The sequence below is a fragment of the Centroberyx affinis genome, unplaced genomic scaffold, assembly GCF_046629955.1.
Source record: "Centroberyx affinis isolate AG114_WGS23_722 - 3 ecotype Tasmania unplaced genomic scaffold, CSIRO-AGI_Caff_v1 ptg002121l_1, whole genome shotgun sequence".
In the NCBI taxonomy this organism is placed as follows: domain Eukaryota; kingdom Metazoa; phylum Chordata; class Actinopteri; order Beryciformes; family Berycidae; genus Centroberyx; species Centroberyx affinis.
Genome location: NW_027280443.1, coordinates 32,279 through 54,528, shown reverse-complemented (window position 1 = coordinate 54,528; position 22,250 = coordinate 32,279). Strand labels below are relative to the sequence as shown.

Here is a 22,250-nt window from a genome sequence, read left to right as displayed (position 1 = left end):
TAATGGTTGAATAACTAATGATGTAAAGTCGCAAAATTTTTCTGTAAAATGTCTGTCCGATACGATGCGCTGTTGTTCACATGTTTAAGATGCCAGAGGAGAAAGAGATAGAGAGACGTCACTCCTACTCACTCCTCCTCCTCACTCCTCCTCTCTCCCCTAGTTTTCCGGGAAAGCCTCTGCTGTGATTTCCAGACACACACTGGGGTCACCGGAGGAGGCTGAGGCTGTGGACTGGTTCTAATTACAAACTGCACTGTAAGGCCTTGTGCCTGCGTGTGTGTGTGTGTGTGTGTGTGTGTGTGTGCTTGTGTGCGTATGAGCTTGTGTGTACGAGGGATGTAGAACAAGGTGTTGTGGCTCATTGTCATGGTGAGAGGGCTTTGCGAGCCATCATAGACACCTGCTTCCCATAAGGGGCATCTGCTCTGAGACTAACGACACACACACTCCTCATTAACCCTCGCGCTTTGTGTCTCTCTCTCTCACACACACACACACACAATTGCCTCAATAAAGACATTACATTCTTCACTGTCTGTCAGGGTGATGCAAGGCTATATGACAGAGAGGAAAACATATTGAAGCCATGACTACCCTTCCTACTGCTTTACAAGTGACTGTAAAAACACCCTTAAACACGTTTCAGATGGCTTCGACATCCCACAATACCATCAAAACTGACTTTCATGTGACTACAGGGCACAAAGCTGGGTTGAAATTTTACCTTTAAGCTAATGCAGGATGTCATAGTAATCGTTAATAAGGGAACTGGAACCGTATCCATACAAACTACTTCACTGATTTCTGTCTTTCCTGATTTTCCACTTGTGAGGATCTCAAAAAGACACATCTGATTTCAATGTACCAAGGAGACAGGTAAAATCTTTCGCCAAGACTTAGTGTTATTACCATGCCCAGTTCTGGGCATGGTAATAACAGTTCTGGCTTTAAAGTTCTGGCTTTAAAGTGCAACATCATTTCAAAGTGCAAAATACAGGGTGGAATCATAGAGATAAGTAGCACCATATTTTTCTTGTTGGACTTGTTTTCCCCACGCATGTCGTCACGGTGGTGGAGTGCGTGAACTAGGCGCCAGGGCTTCTGGTCTCCAAATGGATGCTAGCTTCGAATCCCTTTAAGTTCTGATAGTTGGCGGTTTCCCCGTGGCTACGTTCACGCTGTGTTCGGACTCCAAATGTAGCACAAAATCAAATCCCGAGGCAGGCGACCTACATACGAATCACATCAGAATTTGCGAGCACTGCCATGACATTAAGTAAATCTTACATCATTCACCTGAGAGAATTGTCCTAGGGTTGGTACCACAGAAGCTTGGCTGACAGGACAATGAGACGTAACAATGGAAAGAAAGCAAAATAGCCAACTCAGTTGGTATTTGGGGAGACGCCTCAAATGTGTTCAACAAGTGGGAGAAGCGTAGATACAAAAATGGATGTGACTTTTGGATGTGCCTTTCCGACCGCACTGTCAGAACATACTGGCATCAGATATGGGTTACATACTAGAATAGATATGAACAGTCATCCAAAAAAATCAGATATAAGCAGCAATTTGGACTTGTCCATGAAGGCCTGCGGTGTGAACGGAGCCAAAGATTCCTGACTTTTCAGACTCCCTGTAGGATTGAATTAAATGTTGTTTGTGTTGACTGTAACTCCCTAGCTTTTGTAGGGTATGATGCTACGAGGTCATGGGTCAGGGTGTCACAAGGATCAGGTTAGGTGGTCTTACCAGCCAGGGGTGAGGGATCTCAGGGAGGGGCATCTGTGGGGGGGCCGGCAGACCGCTGTGGATCTCTGACTTGAATGAAGGCTCTGGGGAGAAGGAGAAGGAGAAAATGACACTTCAGCATCACCAGACAGTGGACATTAACAAGAAGGATGGAAGAAAAAGAGGGGTCAAGGATCCTTGAACGGGTTCCAGTTGGATCCCTAGCTAAAAACAGCACAATGGAAGAATGTATAAGGAGCACTGTTTGGATCATAGGTTTCTCTGACCCTGCTGTTACCTCCTCACCTCCATTATAGACAGTTACGTCATATCTAACAACAAAAATCTCTACAGACGGCATTCCTTAGGGCAAAATATGTTTTTTTGTGGTCTAAAGGAACCCCTGGCTTAGCACACTTAAGCCACCAGGACAATTTTTTCCATCGGTGCAAGGAATATTCTGTACTTCATGCTGTCAGGAAGACTTTAGCTGAACTGACCAACAAGTACACAGAGTGAGTAGAAAGTGAAAGTATGTTCTGTTCCTGATATCTAATTGTTGCAAATAAGGTCACAGTGTGGCCAGCATTCTCTTTATGGCAGAGCACTTGAAAAATTTTCAAAGTTGGAACTCAAAGAATACTTAAAAATACACTGCATATCTGGAGTGGTAAAGGTTATCATTCAAACCTTTAGCAGACACCGAGCCATCTGAGATGCATGTTTTCATAAAACCACTGAACCCAATCTAATTCGGGTGACTAAGTCTGTGTAGGCTGAGGTTTTCTCCAAGTCCCCTGCTAAGAGGAACCACAGACTCGTGATGAAGATACCAACCCCTACCAAGACAAATGTTAAAGCTTGCTTTCTTTAGGAAATCGTTAAATCTGCTTGCTCAGTAATTTCTCTAGAAGCACAGGAGGTGCATTTTGAGTATTATGCTTCTACACTGGACATATTTATGGACAAATTTATGTACACATGCCACTTCCATCTGTTAACATTTTCTGATAATGTGAACAGCTTGCGATGCACATTTATCGGATAAAATCTTTTGCCAAGGACTGGAACACATCACCACACACAGGTTATTCCAGGTATCTGTGATTACCCAACATCCAATAGACAACTTCCAGACATTTCTCAAGAGGTTCCAAACTGGTTTTCTAATGTGAAATGTGGCTTGTAATCGAACCTTTATCGGAGAGGACTCTGTGGAGGATGTTGGAAAGGTGCATCTTCTTCTCTCGGACCCCGGCGCTCAGGTACTCCCTGTCCAGCAGATCCAGGAACAGACGAAGCTCACACACCAACTCCTCCATCGCTGCAGCACAAAGAAACACACACATAATATAATCAGGGCTGTCATTTTTCTTTTAGACACTGTAGCAACTCAGAACTTGTATTACATGATGCACTGTAGCATCTCGTAACTCATATTACATTATGGGCCTTTATTACATTATGCGCAGTTATTATATTATGAGTTGCTTCAGACACGCAACTTCCATTCATTTCTAATGGATAGATTACAGTTGTCATTTTTGTGTCCCTGTAAGCACTGATGTGGAAACAGAAATGATTTAACATCATTATTTCACATTCTCTGTAATTCACAATAAAATACTTAATAAAATTAAGTGTCGGTTCTTCTATTAGAAACATCTGTTTCAAAGTTGTATTTTGCACTAAAAGAGTCATAACGTTCTAATGTTTGTAAAAACCTGCTTCAAAGTTGAATCTTTTTGTACTGGAAAACATACATACATATACTGTATGATATAGGCTATGACTAGTAAATATGACAGAATTTGTTCTAACATAAAGACATCAACATTTTTAACACACTACTGCGACTCAGTCTGTGTTAACAATCTGTATGGCACAAGAACAAGCAGCTTAACATATTAAGCAACAGAATTTAAGTCATCAGACCTCTTATGAAACAGAAACTACACAGGCAAAACCACTGCTCATCAATCAAGCCTATTGTGTGTTTAGCTGAAACAGTAAGCTGTGAAAGTCCCGTGTCTTTCGGCACATTGGTACCACTCATCGACAATGAAACAGACCGCCGTACAAAAGTAAAAACACCGTTACATAAGAGAGAACTGGGCAGCCAGGTGGACAGACGGAGAAGAGAGCTTCCAGTCAGTCCATCAACAAACCACCCAGCGCTTCATTCCAGCTGAAAGATCCAGCAGGCTGATAGCTACCCAACAAGGGCAGACCTGGCAACCCACCTGAGGGACATATCTCACTGCTGAGCATCAAAGTAGAATTATAGCCATCTGTGGAAAATACACCACCGCCGCCCCTCATACAGCAAAACAATAGGTAGAGTAGAGAGGCCATATAAACCACATAGCTAGAGGTTGAGGTAAGTGTGTATGTGGTATTCGAGTGTGTGTCTCTGTCTCTCTGTGCGTGTTTGTGTGCGTACACCTTCCTGTACTCGCTGTGCTTGTTGTGTTGTGATATGGATCGCATCACGCCGAGTTCATAGGGGCGACACCGAGCTGCCACGCTCTGCACAGCAATGCGTAGCCACTCAGACGATAACAAGTGCCCCTCTCCAACTGATTTCGGTGCAGCTCAAGCGTACTGTAAACATTTGATTGTATCACGGGTGTCGGACATCGTGCTCTAAAGCAGTTCAAGACTGAAGGGGGCAAGTGGAATTAATGGCAATGATTTCTGCTTCACGTTCATACAGTTGCACTCATTTTTACTGGGGTTTTATTGGGAGCTTCCCAGTAAACCACAGTCTGATATTGTCGGCCACTCAGCAGCTCCACTGGAGCAGCTTGGGGATCAGTGCCTTAAGTCGACGCTTCTCAACCTTTTCATATCAAGGACCCTAATTTAGTCCACAATAGAGCCACGGACCCCATTTGATGAGAATTTTGTCTCTCGAACCCAAATCTGAGAATAGTTTTATTGTTAGATATGATTTTTGTCCAAAATTCTATGACTATCTGTATTGTAGGTAGAGAGATAACAGACAAACTATGATCAAAACAGTCATTCTTCTACATTCTCTAATGAAATAATGGTGAAGTTTAATCATTCAGCAATTTGCTGGGGACCCCTTGGAACCCCCCTCAAGGACCCCTGGTGGTCCCCGGTTACCCACATTGAGAACCACTGCCTTAAGTGCTCAAGGACACCTCAACAGTAGTTGTTGAGGCAGGAGACCTTCCAGTCACAAGATGGCCTCTTAGCCTATCACTGCCCTATAATGTAATGAATAATCTGGTACTTTACTGCTCCCTCTCTGTCCTGATCAAAGGTCAGAGGTCAGGCACAAAACAGCACTGCTGGAGCTGGTAGGGATTCAGTGACTTGCACAAGGACACTTCAGCAGGGGGTTGAACTCAGGCCATCCTCTCACTCTAATTGAATTATACTGTAGTTTTTCCATAGTTGATATTTCCCCATGTCCCCGACAGAGAGGAAAGTCACACAGAAGATAAAGCCATCATCCCCTGCCAAGACAACCCCTATATGCTTATGTTCTTTAGATAATCACATTAAATCAGCTCAGTCAACATTTAGGCTAGAAGTATGGGAGGTGTATTGATTTGACCTGGAGAGCTAATAACGCAAAACATCCCAGCACTCGTAACCTAACTGGACCCCATCTGAGCTATCTCCTTCACCCACTCCATATGTTGGACGCGGGTGAGGGATTGGAATGTACCAAGAAGTCTTTTCGGCATAGACCCGATGTTCTCGCATACCCCGGTTTATTCCAGGTATGTGTGATTACGCAACGCACCTCTTATATCTCCTTAAAAACACGTCTGAATTTCCAATCCGATCATAACTCACTCTCGTCTACGAAACCGGCATCTATGATTAAACAACAACAGGTGGGAATGTCGGTCCAAATCCCGAGGCCGGGTCAAGTGGATGATAGCTGGCGCGTGACTGCGGAGATTTATCCCAGACTTTTGATCGGAGCATCTCGGTGTTACGACACTAGCGTTCCATAATCTCCCAAAGACATTTATACGAGTTTCCAACGGAATCATAATTCATTTCCATAGCTGCGGGAGAGGGCTCGGTTATTGGATAGCGTCTCCGCAGCTAGATAAACAGCCGCTTTCACACATTCCTGCCGTAATCTGATTATCCTACAGGGGAGAGAGAGAGAGAGAGAGAGAGAGAGAGAGAGAGAGAGAGAGAGGAGAGAGATGGAGCGGATGGAGAAGTCAAGAGAAAGGGAGGGAACAGTAGCGGAGGCAGAATGTGAGTATGAGAGGGTGAGTGAAAGAGAAAAGAGAGAGAAGGTAAGGTAGAGCCCAGTTGGGTTGAAAGTGAGAGAGAGGGAGACAGAGAAAGAAAGGGAGAGAGAGAGAGAGAGAGAGAGAGAGAGAGAGAGATGGAGCGGATGGAGAAGTCAAGAGAAAGGGAGGGAACAGTAGCGGAGGCAGAATGTGAGTATGAGAGGGTGAGTGAAAGAGAAAAGAGAGAGAAGGTAAGGTAGAGCCCAGTTGGGTTGAAAGTGAGAGAGAGGGAGACAGAGAAAGAGAGAGAGAGAGAGAGAGAGAGAGAGAGAGAGAGAGAGAGGGGGCAGGCAAACAGACTAAGGAGAAGCAAACATGCAAGCAATTTTGTCGATAAATTAATTATGAGGTGAACATTGTTGGAAATGCATTTGTCGAGTCAATAAGGATGCAAAGTCAAGACTTTCCGGGACGTTCCATTTTCTTATGGACGTTTTATCTGACATTCACAATGCTGATGTTTTCACTTCAGCAGATAGAAAGCACCTAATCCACATTTACCCTTTAGCAAAATTTGCAAAAGTTGAGTTTAAGTTCATCTAGAACCTTTTATCGACCTCTATTGGTGACCAGTAGGAACTGCAACAACACTGATAGAACTTATCTCATAAGAATCCCCCCTCCCCTTCTCTTAAGCTACGGTGGCTTACAAGTGACACAAACAATAAAGTCAGATTTTCACAATAAAGACAAGTAAGCTAGCGAATTACAGCCTAGTGAAGAGGTATGATAACACTGCTTTGTCATTTGCTTTTCTGGCTTGAGAACGAGGCTTTTGAGTGTTTGTAGCTAAAATGTGTTGCCGCTGGGGAACAGGAGTGTCTTGACACTCCTATGGGTGGGGAGTCTTTGTTCCAAAACAAGCTTACGGGCCAGAAAGTGAGTTTTGACAGCCAAAACTCTCAGCACCTGGCCAAAAGATTCTTCGTCTTTGGCATTGATCGCTCAAACCCTGCAGATGCTGTGTATTACAGTCATTTTGCACTATGGAGCAGGAAAAATCTTACTTATCGCCCCTTTAAAATTCACTTGACCGGTCGGATGGAAACACTGCTACCGTGAATCCATCCGCTCTGTCGTTCTCTATGCAAGGCAGATCGATTCCACAACACTCGAGACCCACTAATTTCCCCATTGTGGAGCCACATAGTCAGACGAATCCTGGATCAGTTTCGCCGTGGCATGCAGTACGAGTATGACATACACTACTGGCCTCCTGCCTGTTTTTATATTACAATGAGAAGGTTCCAAGCTCTCTTTTAGTGCTCCATTTACTGTTTCACGGTGCTTTGTGCAACCCAAGCAATAAGTTACCTCCACCGGGGTGGTCAAAAAACCTGTGTGTGTGTGTGTGTTGTTAAAAAGCTAAAGCGAGCTCTCCAGATCACCAAATGGGGGGGGTGGGGGGGATTAAGTGGTGTGGAGCGAGGAGGACCACCCTCAAACAAGGCCTGAGGGCGAGCAGAAAAGTACCTCATCATGCAAACAAACCACCCACGCCCTCCTTCCACCACTCTTTTCTCTCCCGTTCTCCCTTTCTCCGCCCGTCTTGCGACTCCCTCCTCCAGTCCCGTTTTCTCCTTTCCCTCCCTCTATCTCTCTTTATCCCTCACTCCCACTTGCTTTATCGTAGTCTCTCCATCCGTCTTTCCTCCCCAGCAATCAGCACCTCCTAATACTTTGAAAGATTAAAAAAAAAAAAAAAAAAAAAAGTATTGTGCGTGTAGCATTCATGTGCATTTGTCATCCTAATGCACACTGTTGAGAATATACTGTATTACAGCAACTACACCCAAAAGAATGTCTCCTACATTTCCTAAATTTTCAGTTGTTTTGAAACACATATTCTGGAGTGTGTTCATGTGAAATGTATTTTCTTGCAGTATGACTAACCAGACTTGCTGTGCCAACAGGCTTGCATGACAAAGGATAGTTGCTCCTTCCAAAAAAACCCCTAATTAATCCCTCCAACTGCACCACCCTCCCCACCATGCACACACACACACACACCTACTAAAAACACCTTGACAAGTTGGAGGGATGTTTTCACTGTGTGGCATGCACCGTATTCACACTTCCCGGACCTCTGAACAAAGGGGGTTTTCCCGAGTGGGGTGTGTGTAGGTGTGTGTAGGTGTGTGTGTGTGTGTGTGTGTGTATGTGAGGGAACGGGGTCATGTTTGGGTCTAGGGGAGAACTTGAGACCCTGCGGCTCCGTTGTGAACTTGTTTGCGGGCGAAAAAACTGCTTAGCCAGGTCGGAGGGAGGCGGGATTTCTGCCTTCTTCCCGGAATACAGGTGTTGTGATTGACGGCGCACTGACAGATGCTATCCCACTCTGTGTGTGTGTGTGTGTGTGTGTGTGTGTGTGTTTCAGGTGTCTGTTTCTTGTTACAACCAGTGTCTGTAACACTTCTGGGATGTGTTTAGTCTAGAGACGTGACAGCTTTCAAGTCAGGATCTGCCTCTAACACACACACACACACACACACACACACACACACACACACACACACAGATTAGAGACTCTGTGTCATCATTTGAATATCAAATATCAGTGGTTATGCAGTCGCACACACACACATCATTAAAATAAATCCAATTTCTCTTGCAGGGTTAAGACATCGGTTTTTCCCTTGAGAAAATGTGTCCTGTTCATTCTAATTACAAAGCATCATCATCATAAACCCAGGCCGCCGTTGTAAATAATAATGGGTTCTTAGTCAGTTTGCTTGGCTAAGTGAGGGTTTAACGAAGTTCATAAACGTCTCGGAGCCTTGGCCGGGCACTACAAGCTGTTGATGCCCAAAATGAACACTGCAAAAAAAAAAAAATAAAATAAAATAAAAACGTCATATTGTCATCTCTCATATTCTCAAACCCAGTGAAAACGTTTGCCAGTACAGTGAGGTAATCTCACTTTTTTGGCAACGCAGTTTCACTCGTTTCAGAAATTTGTCTGTGTCAGTGTCTTGAAATACGCCACAATGAGGCACATCGCCCGTCTAGTATCAAGAAAATGTCACAAAATCCTTGAGACAAGCTGATTTGCGTTGGAAAAACGAGTGGAATTATCTCAGACGATTGGCATTTTTAAGAAAAAAAAAAAAAGGATCTTGAGGCTCAGCAGCACTAGACTAAATGACTTAAGCTGGATATTTTTGCATTATAATTAGAGGACAGTATTTGTTACTGTAAATCTACAGTGCGTCTTCAAATCCACATCTGAAGGAGGAAATGTCAGATCGCGCAGCTGCGGACGGCATGTCGTCGCAATCGCACATCTTGTCAGATCAAAGGAGACGCTGACTTTACTTCTGTTTGGGGAAACTCTAGCCTCGCTTCTGATGGGATTCAGTATAAGTCAGTGTTGTTGTTTTGTAGAGGTGCACCGATCAGTATTGGGATTGGTGTCGATTCCAGCTCCCCAGGTCCTTGTATTCGGGAAATGAAGCTGTCCGGATAACACTACTGTAATGGAGAGCAGCTATTGTTCCATGCTGAACTATTCTGAATAAGCTGTTCTTATCTGTTAACTATTCTGAATGAGCTGTTTGTGAGAGTGCGTCAATAGGCTGTGCTTCACCAGTGTTTAAAAAATGCTCAGGGAGTAAGACAGACTCAACGTTTGTTTCATTATTCAGCAGGATTTGAAAGGGTCTCATCAGCCTAAACTGTCCCAAAACTAAGGCTTGCGTTAAGTTCAGGCAGGACACGCAAGTCATGGACGCCACATCAGCCGATTGTCAGCTGATCCAAACAAACACCAATCATGTTCGGCACTTAAGCGAGGCGGTCTACATAAGCTGCCAACTGCTCATTCTTCCCTGCAGTTCCTACTGTTTTCAGAGACGGGTTTTATGTCCTTGGTGCTGCGGCTTTTACGTCCAAGACAAATTTCCCTGCGGGGACAATAACATTTATCTTATCTTATCCTTCAATTCAAGTAAAAATATAACAATCACCAAAATTGGAGATTTTACCTGCCAACAGCGACATGCAATTATTATGAGAACACACACCACAAGCACATTTCTTCCAGCCTGACCACACCCAGGGCAGGGATGGGGGGGGGGGGAGAGGAAGCCCACTCTAGCTGGGGAAGTCATATCACCGCCTATGGGCAGCAGGAAAATCCAGTCTGATGCCCGTTGTCTAAGAGTGTTTTCACACCAAGCTGGTTTAAAGCAGAACCCCGGAGATGTTTCCCCCTTAGCTGGGTTCGTTGGTGCATATGACAACACAGCGATCACCCTCGGGTGCGGACCAAACCGATCGGACCAAGACCTTGTTAAGAGTGCGGTTTCTCAGTATGTTTCCAAACCAGCCCTAGAGCTTTGTTTGGAGTGAGAACATGATCCGACTGTGATCCCACCCAACTACAGACAGCACTGTGCAGTGTGTTTTAAACATAATTGTCATTTTTTTGGTGAAATATGGGTTACACAATTGTGATTTCTGGACTGAGGACTAGTTTTGCCATGGAAGAAAGCCACTGCTGTAATTTCTGACCAATTACAGCAATGACTGCTCCCACATAGCCTTTGTTGATGGTTATGGTTTTGCTTGAGTCTAGCGAAATATAAAAGAACCAATGTGTAAATGCAACAAACAAACCACTCATCCGCTGCTTCAGACCAAAGCAAATGGACTATAGGTTTGAAAACGCCCTAAGATGCACTATTTATTGCCCTCCAGCCTGGGCAATCATAAATCAAAGAGTCAAAACAAATTACGCTAACTTGAGCCGGAAAAGTTTATTGAAGATTAAGAAACTGATAAATAGCGATGGAAATGCATTTGTTAAAGAGTAGTCTAACTAAATCCCAAACCCAAATCACCTGTTGTACTGTGGAGGGTGACATCATCTGGCACTAAAGATCAGCCAATAGCAGATGGCAATTTCAGGAGCATGCTTTTTACCAGTAATTGTCAGGCTTTAGACATTTGGGTTTGGGGTTTAGTTAGTCTTATATATATTATATTATATATCTAATAACAACTTAGTCAAGTCTGCAGCCAAAGTTTGTAAAAATCTCAGGAACCACGCCTAATTTGTATTTTGATGATGACAAAAATGCACCTATTTCACATTTTTTTCCCAGAGAATTCAAAAGTTCCTCAAAATTCTGGAAACATAACTCGCACTATCTCACTTCTAATATTTTATTCCTACAATGGAAAGCCTTTCGCGATGCTCTGTATTTCTGGTCTGTAAATCACAGGTGAAAAGCTGTGAACATCGCGCAATATCACCAGTCATAAACATTTCACGCAAAGGTCCATAAACCCCAGACTTGGATGCACACCAAGAAAGAGGGAGACGTACGATCAGATCAGAAGACGGGCGATGCTGCATTAGTTTATGATGAAAGACAGGCCGTCTCGCTCTCTCTCTCTATTTATCAGGTCTGTAATTATGAGGTTTGTGTGTTTTCTCCGTTCCGTTGGACATGCCAGCTGAACATCACAGAGCAGAGTGATTGCTATCGAACAGTACAGGTGGTTTACTGTACAAGCAGATGTTTCTCCGACCACAATTAGACATCTGCGAAACCCTGATCTGAGAGAAGAAGGGGGGGGGGGAGAGGGTTAGAGATGGGGGGGGGGGTAGGGTAGGAGTTATGAGAGAGAGAGAGAAGAGGGGGAGGTGGTGGAAGGAAAGGGGGCGGGAGAAAGAAGAGCTAAAGAGAGATACTGTACGGGGAGAGTGATGATGCTCCCCCTTAGTATCTCTTTTAAAAGGATAATTAGAGGGCATTCAGCTTAAAACCACAGGCCAAGGAGAGGGAAACGGGGTGGAGGGGTGGAAGGGATGAGCTTCAGAGGCTCCAGCTTCAGGATTCAATCTTCTGGAGATGTGGGTTCCTCAAACGGACTGGGAACGGTGGCTGTCTGGGTGTGAGAAATGGGTGTCATATTGTACACATCTCTTTGATCAGTGAGGCTACAGCGCCGCCAGACCCAGCAAGCCTAAATGATCATCACTCATTCATCCAGTGTTGACACACCAAACCCAACCCACACTTAAGCGGGGGCTCTGGAATTATCACCCACCGATCACTTTAACACCTTAAAGGAATAGTTCACCCAAAAATGAAAATTCTGTCATCATCTACTCACCCTCATGCCAAATGAAACACAGGTGAAATGTGTTAGTCCATATAACACACAGGGAGGTTGCCAGGACAACTTGGTAGCAGCCTTCTCCAAAACAACTGAAGTCAATGGGGACCAGTTCTTAAGAGTTCCAAAACAAAAACAGACACAAACAATCACACTGTGAGTAGAAAGACCTATACACCATTATTTGTTGCAAATCAATCAGCTGTAGTTAAGATTTGCACTAAATGATGGTGTAAATATACTGTAGGTCTTTTTGGAACTCTGAAGAACTGGTCCCCACTGACTTCAGTTGTTTTGGAGAAGGCTGCTATGGAGTTGTGCTGCAGCCTCCCTGTGTGTTATATGGACAAACTTCACCTGTGTTTCAACTGGCATGAGGGGGAGGAGATGATGACAGAATCTTCATTTTTGGGTGAACTATTCCTTTAACGTCACGAGAAATGTGTAAAAGATACCCTCCGCTGTACCCTGACGCCTTTGTCGCAACACAATTCATTCATTAACTCAGTTGCATGAAGTGTGATCCCAGCCTGCGGGGGATGTGTCGGTCTTCCCAGTGACAGAACAGGAACTGGCCCAGCAGCTCTGTGTTCTGGTCTCGTGCCAGGAGGATCTTAAACGCTCGGATGCTCAAAGAGCCCAGACTGCCCAGTGACTGACAGCTCCAAACCAGACGGGCTTTTCATCTGGCGACCATCCCCCCTCCCCCCCCCCTCCTGTCACACCCCGCCCACAGTGGCAGACCGCCAGACAGCCAGCACCCACTCAGCACCGGACACACCCATATGGGCATCCGTATGTGTGTGTGTGTGTGTGTGTGTGTGTGCATCCTTGTGACTTCATGACAGTGGGTAAACGGGCAGACCCATAACTACATCCATATACACGCAAAGCAGGCACACTCAGTAAACCCGCAGAGCACGTGAAGCCCAAGTAAACACATAAACACATGCAAATACACACATGCAAACACGCAAACCCATTACGCACTCATCCGTCCGTCCAAGCCATTTCCTTAGCCCTCGCTTTGTTGTTGTTGTTGTTTTTTCAGAGGGAGGACCACCCTTAATCTACCAAGCCTCTTGCTGTGACAACCCCCCCCCCCCCCCCCAACATCAGCTCCACCACACCCCTATCCTGGCACGCCACCAACAGAGCTTTGGTCTTGTAATCCTAAAAGCTTTGTCCAAGACAGACAGACAGGCTAACAAGCTAACAGGCTCATCCTATTACAACAATAAGCCTATTAAAGACGCCTGGTGAGGCTCATCAGAAATGATCCTCACTTAATGGACCCAATTACCAAGGTAGCCATCAATGCCAAAACTAAATAAGAGTATTTCAACTGTTAGTCTTCCATTTTGAGGCAGGAATCCAAAGGTAAATGCTTGGTTGACGATGTTAAATCAGTAGGCTGTGTGCCAGTTGCGTTTAAGCCATATGAAACTGTGCTATTTGGCATGCAGCAGGGTTCTGCTGAAATGTGCTCGAGCTTGGCCCGCGATCGCAATCCTTCTCTCTGTGTTTTTCCAGATGGATATTGACACAGGGGGAAGGCCGGGAGGGCTATGATTAGTCGCCCCGAAATTAAAGTCTCTGTTCCCGCATGCCAGCTCACTGACAGGCCGGCTTTGGAGGGAAGGAGAGAGAGATTACAAAGTCATTTCTCTTCATCTCTCCTCTCCACTTCTGGGATCCGTCTTCCCCCGGCCGCTGAAAAGGAGGGGTTCCCAAGTCTCTCTGACACATGAAAGCTTTTAAACTTCAATCATCGTTGGAGGGAATGGGGTTCTGAATGAGAGAGGGAAAGGAACCCCCTAGTCTAAAGCAGAACCAAATGGGCCAAGTGGGCCAGAACGGTGACACCATGTACCCGTTCTACCCACATCACACACACCCCGATTAATTGCAAACCGACTCAGGGTTTCCGTGAGGAAAGCTACAATAATAAATGGCCATAAACACTTTAACACTTTGTGCAGTTTTGCCCCCCGAACATGGCACCTCGTAAGTGCGAGAGTTCTTGAGTGGGGACTTGCTGAAAGGGACCCCGACCCTGCCAAACTAACTGACCCCCAGCAGCTAGAGTCAACAGGCAGGGAAAAGCAAACTCAGGTCCAATGTAGGATTAGACCAATTAGACATCGGTCAGTCAGTATCATGCACCTCCGATATGATGGATATGATGCAGTTTGTTTGATTATAAATGTATTGTAAAATGAATCCATATTACTTTGGTTGTCTATGGGAAGCCCTTAACCCGAACTGATTCTAATGAAACATTTTGATCGGATTGCCATATTGGTACGCAGGAATATGTTTTTACTATTAAGATTATTATTATTAGCCTGGGACCCAGGCTAGTTTCAGAGGCTTTTCCCCACTGGCAAGTATAAACTTCAGGGGAGTAACACTGAATAGGCCTGCTTGTAATGTTTTGGGCATGGAAATGGTCAAATATGAAAATATTGAATATTGCCACAAAATATTCTCTATTGGCAGCAGTGATATAGATCAAATCTCAATTAGCCTACATTTTCAGAAAAGTTTGAATCCATGTTTTTTCCCCTTACAAGACCCAATCCTTACCGGTTCACTATGAATTTACCATATGAAATTAATCTCAGCCTAAACAGATAAACCGGGTTAAGGTGCTCCACCCTCCACTACATACCTGGATATCGGTCTTCTAAAACCCATATCAGTCGAATCCTCGTCCAAATCTCCCTCCCACCCCCGGGCCAAAACACACTCTGCTACATTCTCGTGTGGCGCTGAGATGTGATTACAACCTTCTACACAATGGATGTCTGTCAGGACCTCACCAAATGCCAGGCAGGGAAGCATCGCCAGGCCACCTGATACCCTGCAGCTGCCAGCGGAGGTCCTGTTATTGTAGGACTCCACTCACTGCTACGAGGAGGAGAAACTAGAGATATGGAGCACTTGTGTTGTCGTTCCAGGATCATGTTAGGAAACCTCTGGCTGCATCCTGGAGTTTGCCCAAGCTTGACCTGGACTGTGTAATATTTGACTGGGCACTGGCAGCGTTAACTTGAGTTGGGAAATATGAGAGAAAGTAAGCGACATTGGTGAAAAACAATGTTTCAAGTGACTTCGGGGCACTGATGCAGTGGCAAATAAAAAAAGCGGGTGAACTATGACCTCCAGATAAACTCTAATCTGACAGTAAAAAAGGCGGTCAGGCGGAGTTTAGGTGGGTTTAGTGTATTGGAAGTGCAGTGTCAAGAGTTTGTATCGTTTGAAAACTAGGCCATATGGAGAAAAAAACACAGAAAACCACCATGTTTATACAGTGAGAGGGTCAGCCAACCCTGTGCAGTACAGAGTGTAGCTCCAACTCGGAAGCTAGGGGAAGGGAAGGGTTTCTCACCAGCCCACTTTCCATCACCTCCGCCTGTCATCACTCGCTCTGAGCTCTGAGTGAAATGTAGAACATAATACAAGTGTTGTCGACATAATCTTTCTGTTTCGGCTACACAGCCATGAAAGAGAATTTGATTCTAGGTCACAAAACGCTAACAGGCCAGGAGTTATGTCACATAGTTGTTACGTCAAAAAGATACAGTTAGCATAAAGTTACAATAAAGTAACGTTTGCTAGCATGTAGGGCTGAACGATTTTGAAAAAATATCTAATTGCGATTATTTTGACTGATATTGCAATTGCGATATGATTTGCGATATTAGAGGGAATGATCATTTTTACATCATTATTCTCATTTTCATTGAAAAACGTATTAAAATGATTATGGTGTGATTTTTGTGGGGATCTGTACCAAACAAAGATGTTTTCTTAAGTCTGCAGAATATGATGTGTCGGCCAGGACATCTCTGCAGCACAACAATATTTCATTTAAAATGGTATTTTGACACACATTTCTCCTTTAACAAATATTGCGCCTCCTGCGATTTGAAAATTGCAGTAGGCCACATTGCGATTTCGATAAAATTTCGATTAATTGTTCAGCCCTATTAGCATGCTAACATTAGCACCCGCCAACTTTCTGCGTGAGTCTCCTTCATGCAGCAAATCTTCAAAATGCCAAAGAGTTTCTGTGCACCTTTCGGTAGACTATAAATACACAAAGCTCTCCAAAAAGAGATAAAATATGTGCTTACATGCTAATGTGCAACAGGCTTTTGCTAGCTGTAGTTAGCCAGTTAGCATTTTAGCTGTTAAAGTGGATTTTAACATGCATTTGTTTCTCTAAATTAACAGCAAAATATGCGACAGGTGACAAGACAAAGATGTCGCAGTTGCTGTCAGGATACAGGAAAATTTATGACAGCTTCAAAACAAAGAGAAAACGTGAGGTGCTGTTCTGTTTCTGTCTTTCTATGGGAGAATGTTTTTGCATAACTTTGGATTTTTCCTGAAACATTAAGATTCATTCTTCAATTTGGCATGCAAATAATCCATCGAACACCACTTTTTGTCAGTAAAATGTAAACTTTTATATTTGGTTTGCCTGTTATTCCCACAATCTAACCCTTCCACCAAAATACACTGTGGTGGCAACTAGCCAGCAGTGTGAAGAACCAATTCTAAAAGTTGCAATTCCATTAAAACAAGTGCTGCTTGATGTATGGGATGTATGCTGAATGGAAGACAAGCTCCTAAAGATTCAAAAAAGGTCCTGAGTCTCATTTCATGAGGCATGTATTTTCTGCGATAAGCAAAGCCACATTAAATTGCCAGATGATTGAATGGAGTTTGGCGTGAAGTTCTCTCCATACTGGAGATAGACACTTGACATCCAACCACAACCCTAATGACACTGTCAGGAGCCAGCAGTCTTTCCACAGTCTCTCTCTCTCTCTCTCTGTCGCTCTCTCTCTGCCTCTCTTGAGAGGAAACTCTTGAGTTGCCTTTCATAACCGTTGCTCATTTGATGGGTTTTTGCAGTAGACTATGTGAAATGCGGGCATGGCACGTATAGGCATAGGACAAGTCAACACAATGAGATTTTATTTCTAGGAAAATTGTTGCAAAATATCAGCTGGGAATTGTGTGGGTGTTTTGTTTGCTTATCAGAACAAGGTTAAGAGGTTAAGGTAGACTAATGCAATATTCTGTGTCTGTGTGTATGTGCGTGTGTGTGTGTGTGTGTTTGCCAAGATGTGATGATGCAAGTCTAGTCTAGGCACTATCTGGGTGATCCATAAGCGACCATTCCCCTACCAATATAAACAACAATAAGGCCACAATACAAAGATCACAGAAAAACGTGTAGAATGCCTATAGGAATATTATGGGATTACTATAGTGATGCAAAAGCACATAAAACATACCTTAAAGTACAATAAGGTTACTATAAACTCACTATAGATTACAAAAGAGACACTGTAAGTCCCTATAGGAATACCATAGGAATAGCATAGAAGGTAGAAGGTAGAAGTAGAAGACTAAACTTAACAGAGACCCGTTTAAAGCCTCTATATGAGTATTATAGGAATGTCATAGTGATGAATAGACGATAAACCTCCATAAAATGCAATAAGGTCACTATAAACTCACTTTTGAATATCAGACACTCACTTTAAGCCCCTACAGTACTACTATAACGGATTACTATAGGAAATATTATAGTGACATTTCGTGTAAAGACAAAACGCCCCACGTTAAGACACTCACCCCTGCTGGAAGTGAACAGAATCGGGTCGCTCCTCATCGTGGAGTCAAACTCATCTAATCCGCCCGACAACGTACACACACACACAGGAGCAGGCGCGTGCCCAACGGCTCCCCGGTAGCAGTAAAATCCGTCCGGTTCCCCAGCCAGAGAGACTTTGTGCCGCTTCAAGCCTCCCGTTTCAACCTCCAGTTATTCCTTTTCTACCGACCCGACCCGGCGGTGCGTCTCCCTTCTCCTTTCAAACTCTTTCTCCGGATCTTTCTCCTCCTCCTCTTTTCCTTTTCCCTTCCTTTCTCGAATCCTCCTCCTCCTCGCTCTCGCGCTCTCTCCCTATGTCGCTCTATCGCTCTATCGCTCACGCGCTCGCTCTCGCAAACTGCCTGCATGGATAGTTATGCTGCTTTCAAGTGCTGTCCGGAAATATCGCGATTCCGAGTTGGGTGCATGAGAAGTGGCAAATACGACTGGGGAAAGTGGTAAATACGACTGGGAAGATGGGAATTTTCCAAAGCACTATTCAAACTCGTTTAGTTTTATCAGGGGAAGTCCTGCTGGGTTAAAATTATAAATGCTGTTGGCAATAATTACAATTACAGGACCTCCTCCAGTAGTGTGAACAGGGCTTTATGATATCGGAATTGCTGAGATGTGACATTTAGTGGGTAGAGAGCATGGAAGTATCAACAAGTGATGGTAAAAAATATATTTTTTTATTTTTTTTTAGGCTATAGTTTATTTTTTGGTATTTTTTTGTAAATATTTAGCGATTATAGGCTATGTCTCTATTTTCACTCTTTATTTTAATTTCTGTAAGAATTAAATAGTTGCCTACTAAATTGATGAAAAATTTATAATGAAGTGATAATAGCAATAATATATAATACTAGTAACTATACTATAATACTAGTAACAACAAATAAATTCATTAAAACATCAATTCATGACTGTCATTCTTCATTCTGCCACGGCAGCACAAAGTTTCTTAAATAAACAATACCTAACAAGAAAATACATTTGTACTAGGGTTCATGCATTTTGTCATTATTTCCCTCCAAAAACACTTGAATCAGCCTCAAGTCATATTTGCTCCGACACTGGGATTTTACGAGGCGCGCGTGAAGGCAGCATTTCTCCTCCTCCTTCCTTTTCCCTTCCCTCCTCCTCCCCCTCTCTGCCTGCATGGACAGTTTGTGGAGAAACAGAGCAGCTCTCTGCTTGTTTCTGCAGCCTGTCGGGGGTTTTGACAGTGGGACAGTGGAAGGCTATAGAGGCCAGACCCTTAAGAACTTAATACATACCATAGAAAATCCCATAATGTACAATAAGATCACTATAAACTCTCTATAGAGTACCACAGATACACTGTAAGTCTTCATAGGAATATTATAGTGATACCATAGGAGATAAAAATACCATAATGTACAATACGGTTACTGTACGCTCACTATTGAGCACCACAGAAACACTATACGTCCCTACAGGAATAGGCCAATTATAGTAATATTACAGTGATTTGTCCGTAGGGGACAGCGCTTTAATAATCTCTGCCATTCTATCTTTCTCCCCAGAACTGGTCCTGCTGAAAGGTGAGCCGGGACATTATTCTCTCTCTCTCTCTCTCTCTCTCTCTCTCTCTCTCTCTCTCTCTCTCTCTCTCTCTCTCTCTCTCTCTCTCCACCCCCGGTTCCCTCCCTCGGTCTCGTGTTCCGGGCTGAAAAAGTGCAGTCGAGGAGAAGAAGAAGAAGAAGAAGAAGTAGAAAAAAAAAAAGAAAAACACAGCGTCGGATAGCCCCGGCCTAACCCCCCCTCCTCCTCCTCCCCCCTCCTCCCCCCACCACCACCGCCGTCACCTCCTCCTCCTCCTCCTTCTCCGGCGGCAGATGGGATATTGAACTCAGGCTGGCTGTTTCTTGCCCCTGGGGATGAGGAGGGAATCGGCGGCTTATGGTAATGGAGGGTAATTAGGGAAGCGGGCCTCTCTCTCTCTCTCTCTCTCTCTTCCTCTCTCTCTCTCTCTCTCTCGCCTTCTCTTATGTGGTTTAACCTCCAGAAACCGTAGCAAACGCCAGCCATGACCATTCTGAAGGAGCGATCGAGGCTACAGGGGATGGGGCCACTAACCTTCACCCATCAAGGCCCCACATGATTGAGAACTGAATTATGTACTTTTACATTGTTCTTATCCAGAGTGAATTCCTATTCCACCAAAAATAAAAAGCAACCAATAGGAAAGAGTGCAAAGGTCAGATATTACAATAGTCCTGTGACAATCAAACAAGAGAGATAGAGGGCATTTTCTACAATTTCTGTCATTTGTGTAATCAAAGCTGCCCTATGCAATTTTGCACATTAGCGGCCCCAACTGGCAGTGAGAGGTAACTGTTTGAATTTGGAGGACTTCACTACCCAGAAATTCTGTAAGGTCACATCAGTAAACTGTATGGAGAAGATGTGGCCAGATAGAGTGAATCTACAGCATCTCATTTAGTGGAGATGGGACACTCTTCTACTGCTGCAGCCCCATTTTTACATGTTTTTACATAAAAAAATCCTACCTAGTGCAGCTTTAAAGCTTTGTTGGAGCATAAATGAGTGTTATCTGCACTCTAGCTTACCATACTACAGCAGCCCATGGCCTTGTGTGTACTTTTTTTTTTTTTTTAGCAGCGAAGAGCCTTGAGTCGAGCAAAACGGGCATTAAGAGGCCACACACACACATTGCGGTCGGAGTCAATTGCGTCGGACAAGCCTGTCAAAACAAACGGCGGTCTAATCCGAACCCAGAAAACCCTCCAGATTTTATCTCCATTAAAACTCACTTTGCCAGTCTGGAGAGAAAAGAAAACAAGCCGAGACAAACACAGGCCGCGAAACACAAGAGGCAGGTTGGGTGTTTTTTTGGCGCTGGGCGGGCCAGATGACCCTAAAGTGGGTTAATTGCAGTGAAGAAATCCAGTGGGAGGATTGCCGGTGGAGCCATCAGACTCTTATCATGGTGAAATGTGGAGGAGTGTGTGTGTGAGTGTGTGTGTGTGTTGAAATGATGTGATCGTGATGAAAGGACGGATGGATTACGCTGATTCTATTGTAGCAGATGTGGAAAAGCTGTTTTGTAACTTTCTCTGTAGTCGTCATTCAGTGTATTCAGTACCCTTATTTGTGTGTGTGTGTGTGTGTGTGTGTGTGTGTGTGTGTGTGTGTGTGTGTGTGTGTGTGTGTGCGTGCACACTTAAGTTGCAATGTGTGTGCGGTCCCGGTGAACTCTGATATCAGAGAGTTGCTGGCTTGGCTCTGCTGTATAAAAGTCAACAGTGACATCAGTGTTTGGAGATTAAATCTAATAGAGATTGAGACAATGTAATAACTTGGACCCTTCAACCTGTCATGTTGTTCAGACACCCGCTGAGTACACACACACACACACACACACACACACACACAATCGCGGTCCAACTCATGCTGGCTATGAACTGAAGTTCCCTCTGGGACAATGGTGGTTTTAATTTGAACTGATATCACCCCGCCTCAAACTAGGTGTTACCCTATTGTGGAAGTACTGGATTACAGTTACTGTCATGACTGTAACCTGGCAGCTTTTTTACATACGTGTGTTAAAGACCTAAGTATTATACTTTGATACATTTTAAAACACATCAGTTTCACATTTAGAGTACAAATGTTGTGTTTGTCCATACATCATCATAATCATGTTGAATTGAGTTGTGTTGGCTCATGCTTTACTTTGTTTATGCACTTGGTTTTCCTTTTTCAGCACAAGGAATCTACTTTTTTTACTTTTTTACTTGTCTTTTTTGCATTGCAAAGGAAAGATCATATGCAACTACAGTATATTCTCTTTAGTAAACAAGTAACTCGCTAATTTTTGCTCTGCATTTTCAATAAGCAACCTTTAATTTTTTACTCAAGTAGATTGTAACACTATTAATTGTACTTCTACATACTGTAAGTCAAATTTCAGCAAAGTAACAGTACTTCTACTGTTTTTACATATAACGTGTTTAAATTACATCGTCATCTGCTGAGACCCTCCTGTGTGACATGGAAGGCCTTACCCAAAGAGCTCGCGATAAGGTCAAGATAATCAACTTAAACCCATTTAATCAACAATAACAATTGGAGACAATTCTAAGTAAAGTTCAACTGATATTGGGTTTTTGGAGGTTGATACCGAACCAAATAGACCTAGTAGACCAAGATAGAGTCACATGTCAGGAAACAGACTTGGAATAAATAACCTTCCCCCTTCCCCTCCTCCTCCAGTTTGCCCTTATTGAATTAAGACACATAGCTTGGGTTTGAAGACAAGGCGAGCCTTGTCACTGGTGGAGTGTGATGCTGTCAGGGGCTGATGGGAAACCAGAGACGCTGGGTCACACCAAACTCTGACAAACACACTGTCAAACTGCAGCATGACAGCA

General features: G+C 43.9%; 1 pseudogene; it reads right to left on the bottom strand.

The window, feature by feature from the left end:
• Positions 1–1,755: 1,755 nt before the first annotated feature.
• Positions 1,756–18,054, bottom strand: LOC139654620 (actin filament-associated protein 1 pseudogene; annotated as a pseudogene).
• Between the last annotated feature and the right edge of the window lie 4,196 nt (positions 18,055–22,250).